We start from the raw sequence: 9,598 nt of genomic DNA on the forward strand, positions 1-9,598 counted from the left end.
CTAGTTCTCTGGGTTATATCCATGGTCTCTGTAGCACCCTGTTTGCATGACTTATTCCAGATTCCACTGAAGTAAATATTCCCTGTGCAGATCCCCCTGAATTGTTAGCTCTGCCTGCTATAAAAGAAGATAATGACCCTGAAATTGTCCTGGTTTTGAATATGTAAACATTAAGAAGCTAAGCCAACCCCTGCTGGATTAGGTTGAAGGCCTCTTAAGTTCAGCATTCTGCTATCACAGCAGCCAACCACATGCCTATGGAAAGTCCACAAGCAGGACATGAATGAAATGGCACTCTCCTCATTTGTGATTCACAGCAAATAGTATTGCTGCCTGTAACAGTGAAGGTAGAACATAACCACCGTGCATAGCAGCCACTGATAGCCTTTTCTTCTATAAATTTGTCTAATCCTCTTTTAAAGCTATCCAGGTCAGTGGCCATCACTGCATCTTACTCACCAGCCATTTTAACCAGACTACCCTTGGAAGAGCACAGCATTTGGGTTGTTAAAAATTGTTGTGCCTATCTGTTGCCCAATTCTAGCAGCACGACGACGACAACAACAACAACAACAACAACTGCTTTCAGGAGATTCTTGCTTGGCTTTCAATGTCAACTTGAGTAAGAATTCTAAGCAAGGTGGACTCTCTAGCATGGACAATGTTTGCTAGGGGATTCCTCAAGCAGAAACCTTGTCTTCTTAAATTTCCAAAATTCCCTGAGCTAGCTTGGGTTCACATATCTACTTACACAACCTTGAGCCCCTCCTGCTTTGAAAAACTTTATCCCACCTGAAAGTCAGATGCTCAGTCCATACTTTTGTCCTCTCCTCTGGTTCTTAGCTGTTGTAAACTGGCAAGTCAGAAAGGTGGTATTTATTTATCCAGCTCAGAACCCCAGATGGCTGATGCAAGGATTACATGGCTCCACAGGTAGCCATTAAAAATACTTCTCAAGGGTACTCCCCTTGTCACTTTCTCCCTTTCATCCTTACAGAGATAATTAAAGATGTTAATTGAAGTTCTTTCTCTTGAACCTTTCCTCAGCAACACAAATTTTGTGCTGTTATACAGAAAATTATACCTAGAATTGACTCAGTCCTCCCAATATGTCACAGAATCCTCCTCAGCCAAATGTGGATGGTGCTTCCTTTGAAGTTCCTCTTCTGGAAGTAGAGTACCTCATAATTAAAACTGTCATGGATTCCTCCAAAGATCATTGAAATTATATTTTGAGTGGGTACTTAATAAGAAGTCACTGTTAGACATTCATGTCCCCCACCTCACAGAACTACAACTTCTTCCATGATTCTCTGGGGAAAGGGAATGACCACCTAAATACTTTAAATAAAAAAATTCCTTCCAGTAGCACCTTAAAGACCAACTAAGTTAGTTCTTGGTATGAGCTTTCGTGTGCATGCACACTTCTTCAGATACACTGAAACAGAAGTTGCCAGATCCTTCTATATAGAGAGAAGGTGGGGAGGGGTATTACTCAGAAGGGTGGTGGGAATGGGAGATTGGCAGATAGCTGAGATGAGCCTGTTGACGACTCTTAACGACTGCAATAGGTCTTACAGGAAAAGGCAAGGGGTGAGAAGGTGAAAAATGGCTAAGTCATGTATAATGTCTTTGTTCAAACCAGGTCTCTCCATGGTTTTAAGTTTGGTAATGAGTTGCAATTCAGCAGCTTCTCTTTCCAGTCTATTTCTGAAATTCCTTTGTAGTAAAACATGTTTTACCATGGAGAGACCTGGTTTGAACAAAAACATTGGATTCTTATCTCATTATACATGACTTAGCCATTTTTCACCTTCTCACCCCTTGCCTTTTCCTGTAAGACCTATTGCAGTCGTTAAGAGTCGTCAACAGGCTCATCTCAGCTATCTGCCAATCTCCCATTCCCACCACCCTTCTGAGTAATACCCCTCCCCACCTTCTCTCTATATAGAAGGATCTGGCAACTTCTGTTTCAGTGTATCTGAAGAAGTGTGCATGCACACGAAAGCTCATACCAAGAACTAACTTAGTTGGTCTTTAAGGTGCTACTGGAAGGAATTTTTTTATTTTGACTATGGCAGACCAACACGGCTACCTATCTGTAACTAAATACTTTAAGTATATGATGTTATATACCATAGCCCAGCAGCCTATTTCTTTTAAACCTAAAGTTGGAAGCTTAGTCCTATGCTGTAGTCCTCCTGTATTTCAGAATATATCCATTGAGGGGTGAGAGACTCTGTGTTGGCCAGAAGGTAATGGCTTTTCCACCATCTTTGCCCTATCCTCAAGCCCTAGGAACCTTCATAAGGGAGCTGTTTCCAGAAGAAGAAGAAGAAGAAGAAGAAGAAGAAGAAGAAGAAGAAGAAGAAGAAGAAGAAGAAGAAGAAGAAGAAGAAGAAGAAGAAGAACTGTTAGAGGATACATACTATGTTTGCTATCAGGAGTTTGTTTGTTTCACCTTTGCCACCTCTAGCCTGAGGAACCTTCAGAAGGGAGTTGCTGCTGCAGGCATTATGTGTATGTGTATCCTAATGAGCTGAAGAGAGTGCAAGATTATGAGTCATAGGGGTGGGAGATTATGTGTATGAACATAACAGTGCTTAGTTTATGTTCTGGTTGCTATTTTGTTAAGTGTTCCGAATATTATTTTATAGATTACTAATGCTATATTATTTGGTAATCATAAAATATGACTTTTGCTTTAATTGTGATGTTTAGTTTATTTTTATGTCATTGTTTGGTTGACAGTATTTTATAGATTGTAATTGTTTCACTGAATATTTGTTAATTATGCTATACGATTTATGTTGTATTTGTGATGTTCTATTATGTTCTATCATGTTGTTGTTCTTAAGCCGCTTTGGGATTCATTTGAATGAAAAGCAACATAGAAACACCCCACACACAAACACACACATACACCTCCCACGCTGAATTGGATCAGCAGTCCATTGTGTTCAGTATTCTGCTTCAAAAGTGCCTAACTGGATGCCCCTGGAAAGTTCACAAGTGGGACATGAAGACAACAGCTTCCCTTATTATTTGTCCCTAGCAGCTGGTATGCTGCCTCTGCATCCAAAGGCTCCATCAGGAAACATACATACACTCATATTGAAAGACATTATGACAACAGTTATTTATTAGCCAGCCTATGTACCATTCCTTATACATTTCCTTCTTTAAATAGACTTATTTGGTATACAATCATACCTTGGTTTTCGAACAGCTTAGTTTACAAACAACTCGGAACTCGGACACCGCAAACCCGGAAGTAGGTGTTCCGGTTTGCAAACTTTGCCTCGGAAGCTGAATGTCCGGTGCAGCTTCTGCAGCTTCCAATTGGCTTCAGGATGCTCCTGCAGCCAATCGGAAGTTGCACCTTGGTTTCTGAACATTTTGGAAGTTGAACGGACTTCCAGAACACATTCTGTTCGAAAACCAAGGTACGGCTGTATAGATAACCAGGACTTCACAGAATAACTCTGCTCTACTAGGTACACAGTGCATCCCTTTCCTCATCAATCTCTATGAACCACCTCATAGTTATAACCAGAGTTAGTGTGAAAACATTTTCTTGTTGATGATTGCGTGGCAAGTCCCCTCCCCCCATGTGAAATGAAGACACTGGACACATTATTTAAGATTAATGAGCATAAAAGGCCACAACTTTATTGATTACAGGAATTGGAAGGTATTGGCCTTAGGCACTGGCTCCTATCGACTACCCGGCATGGAGACCGGGAAGGGTTATCCACCAGCCGTGGGGGTCCTGTTGAAGTACGCCAACTAGGACCCCACAGGTGTCACTGCTCGGGGGCGTGCCGGAGGCCCTTACCTCCCTAGGTTTCGGACAGGGCAACGCCCCCCCAGAGTCCTCTACTGGACTACCCTTTTCATTGGGGGAAGGTATGGCGCTTCCCTCCCCCTTCATTTGCATAACAATTACCTCTGCCAATGCCTAACCGCCAATACCGAGGAAGTTGTGACATTTGCTACGAGGTAGGCGAAAAAACCAAAAGGCTGGAAGTGCGCCAAGTTGGAAAAATTCCTACCAGGCCCCTTGCGGCGACCAACCGGAGTCCATAGCAAGGTCAATGCTAGCTAACCCTAAAGGGTGGGTGGGATGGGAAAACCAGGCAGCTGGTACGGGGCAAAGAGGGCAGTCCCCGGGCGCGCCGGCCTTAAATGAGCTAGGTCACGCCTCCCCAGCCCGCCGATTGAGCCAGCCCCCGCTTGAGTGGGAGGGGGGTGGGCCCACAACCCCACCTCCTCTCCACCTTGGAAGTAGCTTTCTTCTAAATGCTTCCTTCACATCCTTGTTCCTCAGGCTGTAGATTAGAGGGCTCAGTGTGGGGTTCATGAGTGTGTAGAACTCAAAGGCCCATTTGTCCTGATCTAATGAGTAGCTTGATGGTGGCCTCAGATACATAAACATAACTGTCCCATAAAAGAGGGTGACCCCGGTGAGGTGGGAAGCACAGGTAGAGAAGGCTTTACGTCTGCCCTCAGCAGAGCGGATCCTCAAGATGGCAGCAAAGATGAAAAAGTAGGAGATAAGGATGACAATGATGGTGCTGAACTCGTTGACTCCACAGAAGAAGAGGAAGATTTCACTGATGGAAGTGTCAGAACAAGACAACGCTATGAGTGGAGGGATCTCACAGAAGAAGTGGTTGATAACGTTGGGCCCACAGAAATCTAGGCTGAATGTGAGACTGGTGTGGGCCACCATACTCATCAGACCTGCAAAGTAGCAACTAATCCCTAGCACCACACACACCTTATTTGACATGACTGAGGAGTAATGGAGAGGGCGGCAGATAGCAGCATAGCGGTCATATGCCATGGCAGCCAAGGTGTAACATTCAGCATCCACAAATATCACAAAAAACACAAACTGAATGACACAACTGGAGAAGGAGATGACCTTACGTTGCCACAGGAAGTCAGCCAGCATGCGTGGGGCAATGGCAGTGGAGTAGCCCAGGTCCATTACTGAGAGCTGGCAGATGAAGAAGTACATGGGTGTGTGGAGCTGCTCATCCAGGAGGATCAAGAGGATCATGCCCACATTCCCAACCAAATTTGCCAGGTAGATCAATAAGAACACCACAAAGAGGATAACCTCTAGGCTGGATCATCTGTGAAGCCTACAAAAATGAACTCTGTCACAGTGGTGTGATTGCCCTCAGACATCACCAGACAATTTCAGAACAGGAGATGAAGAGGAGAAGTGAGGAAAGGCAAAGCCTGTACTGCCAGTTCCAGAAAATAGTAATGTTGTAACCTGCTTCAGAAAAATGGATAATTAGTCTGCATTGCCAGATACTGCTTCTTTAGCCTTCTCTATAAAACTGACAAAATACTTCTCAACTGATGTATGCATAGAAAGGAACACAATCTATTAAAACTTGTGTCTTCTCTAGGGGTAAAAGTTACTCTTTCAAATAATTACAATGGCACAGAGAATGAATGCAGTAAAAATTATAAAAACTCACTGGGTTAGATGAAGATTAACAGAGCAATGGGTACTCCTAGTCAGAGCATCCCCAAAGCAACAAGTTTCTCCCCCTCCGTCTGCTAGTGCTGCCTGAAAGAGGGGAACTGCAAAGGTGAGGTGGGTAGGGCAAGCTAAGAGGAATTAGGCAGCCATCTTACACAGACAGCCTGTCAGCTCCATACCTGAGGCAGCCATGTTGAAAACTGGAGTGGGACACTCTTTATGTTCAATTAGTTCATTCAGCAAACTTTGCCTATCATTTGCACTGCCTCTGTCCACCCTGGGCATGTGCCCTCCATGCCAACAAATTTCCACCAAAGGAATGCAACCCTTGGCAGTAGAAGGCTGCCATTCCTACCCTTGGATTTTTTTTGCCTGTGTGATTCAGGTAAGAAAGAGGAACAGTAAGTGCACTTCACTGACCCACTACAAGGCCACATTAATTAAGACACAACTACAAAGTGAACGCGGGTGGCACTGTGGGTTAAACCACAGAGCCTAGGACTTGCCGATCAAAAGGTCGGCGGTTCGAATCCCCACGACGGGGTGAGCTCCCGTTGCTCGGTCCCTGCTCCTGCCAACCTAGCAGTTCGAAAGCATGTCAAAGTGCAAGTAGATAAATAGGTACTGATCCAGCGGTAAGGTAAACAGCGTTTCCGTGTGCTGCTCTCATTCGCCAGAAGCGGCTTAGTCATGCTGGCCACATGGTCAGATCACATGGTCTGATTTCAAGATAGTAACTCTACTTCAGAAAAAGTCACTAACATGTTCCCTCACCAATTCTGAAGTGAATATCTTCAAAAATAAGCATGATAAAGACTTGAAACAAAATCTGCATTAAAAACAGAGGTCTGTGAAATTATTTTAATGCCATGGAGGTGAGAATACCTAACCTTCAATTAATGTACAAAGTTGAAAGTTGAGAATCATGGGGAAAATTTTCCCTTCAGGTAAAAAATATGTATCATTTAGATGGGTTTTTATTTCATCAAAATATGCTAGGAAATTATCTGAGCAACAACTTTTCCCTTGTTATGGTAAATACCATTAACTACTTATTAATATATTTATTATTTGAGGCCTTTATATACTGCCTTTCATAAATACTGATTCCAGTTGATTTTCAATGCATTTTCAATACTCATCCAAACTCCACATCTACACTTTTAAGATGTATTTTGCATCATATCATTCCATAGTGTGACAAATACTCTAAGGGTTATTTTGTTATGGGACAAACAAAGCCCATAGGGAATAATTATAGACTGTGCTACAGAGTTCTGTATGTTGCAATTAAAAATAATAGGACTTTATCAGCAAAGAATGCCAACACTAATATCCTCCTAATAATGTCCTTTGTACACAATTATTTATTCATTTGCTTGTCTTCTCTGGGGTGCAGAATCCAGGAAATGTTTGTTTTAATAAAGACTCACAGGGCAAGCCACAAGTTATTGAAGAAGTTACTAATTAGAATCAAGATTGTTAAGTAAATGAGGATCATTTAATCCTACAAGTGAACCAAGGCCAGAGCTGTAGCTAATCAATTTACTATATTTGTCAACCTCTGTATCCTGAATATTGTCAATACATCATGTTCTGTCTACATGCCATTGCCTGTACTCTGACATCACACATCTCCTAAATCTGTATGGAAACTGTACATCAAAGTGGCATAACACCAGTGGTTTATAGTTGTTGTTTCCGTTCATTAGTGTGGCAAAGAGAATGTAACACAGTGTTTCCCAGACTTGGGTCTCCAGCTGTTTTTGGACTACAACTCCCATCATCCCTGACCACTTGTCCTGCTAGCTGGAGACCCGAGTTTGAGAAACACTGATGTAACACTACTGGTAGAGTGAAAAGTTAATAATTGTAGGAGAGCCTATCTGCCATCCAGAGGCAACATGGGAATGCGAACACCTGGTTGGGTTATTGATAAAGTGGCTGCCAATAATTAGAAGCAATAGGCCATAACTGTGTTTATATTTAAATATTTTTAGAAGGGAAAAAGTCATCATGCTGCAGTTTGTGTGGCCGCCAATAGGTGACCATGTGAACTGCAGCATGACAACAGTGGATGGAACGAGCAAAACCGATAGGATGACTATGTGAATGAGCAGGCCAGCAGAATGAGCAAACACACTGGCGGGCAGGCAGTCCAGGTGGGCTTTGACCTGTTCCCTGTGATGCTGCCACCCGCCTGTTTGCTTCCATGATTGCACAACAGAGGGAAGCCTGGGGTCTGAACGAGCAGACGGCTTAGCTGAGTGAGTAGGTGGGTGGGATGAGTGAACAGGCAGCCTGGCAGATGGCCCAGGAAGGCCTGCAGTCCTTTACGCAACCGTCATCATTACTGCTTTCCATGGTTCACACTAGTTGGTTGTTTGTTGCTTCCAGAAAATAATGTATAAGGAAGTTCTTTGCTCTCCCTGCAATGGTTTTTCTTAATTTATAAAATTTGGCAAGTGTAAAAGCAACAAAATGGAAGTCGAACAATATAGAAAGATGAGCCTTCCTGTATGAATTAATAAATTATTCTTTCATGAAATTCCTGAAGCCAACCAAGGTTATGAGATCCCCTAGAAAATGCTTTAGAATGAGACTTGACTGATTCTCAACTTCACTGGTTTTGTGGTTATCTTGTTCTTTCTTTGTCTTCTCCTCCCCTATTGCTCAATCCTTTACCTGCCTTTGGACTAGCCACACTCGTGCTCGCTTCGGCAGCACATATACTAAAATTGGACTAGCCACACTCAACCTGCTGCTAGGGGAAACCCGTCAACCAGCACTGTTTTGAAAGCAATGGTACCTCTCTTTTTCAGTGATGTCATGGATCCCTTAGAATGAGTGCCTTGTGCACCCTTCTCCTCCATCCCATAAATAACCTTCTATATGTTATTTGTCCACAAATAAAATATAGAGAACGAATATTCATGTGGAGGGGTAAGCCTGTGAATTTCCCCTATACTTACTACAATGGTACTTTGGGTTACAGATGCTTCAGGTTACAGACTCCGCTAACCTTGAAGTAGTACCTCGGGTTAAGAACTTTGCTTCAGGATGAGGACAGAACTTGTGCTCCGGTGATGCGGCAGCCGGAGGCCCCATTAGCTAAAGTGGTACCTCAGGTTAAGAACAGTTTCAGGGTAAGAACGGACCTCCAGAACAAATTAAATTCTTAACCTGAGGTACCACTGTATTCCTATACCAGTTACAATTTTGCTCCTAGCCTAAAATATTAAAACCTGAGTTATCCATAGCACAAGACATTGCCTCTTGCAAAAAATATAAAGAAAATGACTGAGGAATTGAGAAGTTTGCACTTATTTTATCTTTAAATACCCAACCTATCTCAGGGCTTAATCAAATAGTCAAATTGGATTCTGGGAAACCATACAGTATCCATTCTGGTCCTCTGCTATTATTGTAGTTGCATGGCCCTTTGGAATTGTTTCCTGTTCCTTGCAACTTCCTAGAGGGTTTGATTCATTTATTTCCCACCATCCATTCCCACCATTTTAACACATTTTCACAGGCAGCCTGCAATAACATGCCAATAACATGCCAACTATAGGGCCGGTTGCATTTGCTGACTCCAAGCAAAACAGAAATATACTATCACCCCAATGCTTGGTGACAAATCATACCGGGGAACAGGTCTAAATCCTTCCAACCCTTGCCACATACAGAATGTTACAGATGTTTCAGGTTACAGATGCTTCAGGTTACAGACTCCGCTAACCCAGAAATAGTACCTCAGGTTAAGATCTTTGCTTCAGGATGAGAACAGAAATCATGCAGTGGCGGCGCAGTGGCAGCGGGAGGCCCCATTAGCTAAAGTGGTGCTTCGGGTTAAGAGCAGTTTCATATTTTTTTAAAAAATATTTTTTATTACATTTTTCAGGTACAGAAAACAGAAAAAAAGAAAGAAAAAAAGAACTCCAACATTTCAAAACATTTTTTCATAACCAACCGGACTTCCCCACATCTCCCTCACCCTGCATTCTTTACAATAAAGATATCAGCAAATTATTACCTTGTTTCATGCATTCTTTTGTACTTTTCAAATATTATATTTTGGGTTTTAAATAC

At 42.6% G+C, this 9,598-nt stretch overlaps 1 pseudogene across 1 annotated transcript; it reads right to left on the reverse strand.

Moving 5' to 3' along the window:
• Positions 1–4,198: 4,198 nt before the first annotated feature.
• Positions 4,199–5,199, reverse strand: LOC308592766 (olfactory receptor 5AR1-like; annotated as a pseudogene). Its single transcript has one exon. The product of its transcript is annotated as an olfactory receptor 5AR1-like (transcript).
• Positions 5,200–9,598: the final 4,399 nt, after the last annotated feature.

This window comes from Podarcis bocagei, assembly GCF_964188305.1.
Source record: "Podarcis bocagei genome assembly, chromosome: 1".
NCBI classification, from domain to species: domain Eukaryota; kingdom Metazoa; phylum Chordata; class Lepidosauria; order Squamata; family Lacertidae; genus Podarcis; species Podarcis bocagei.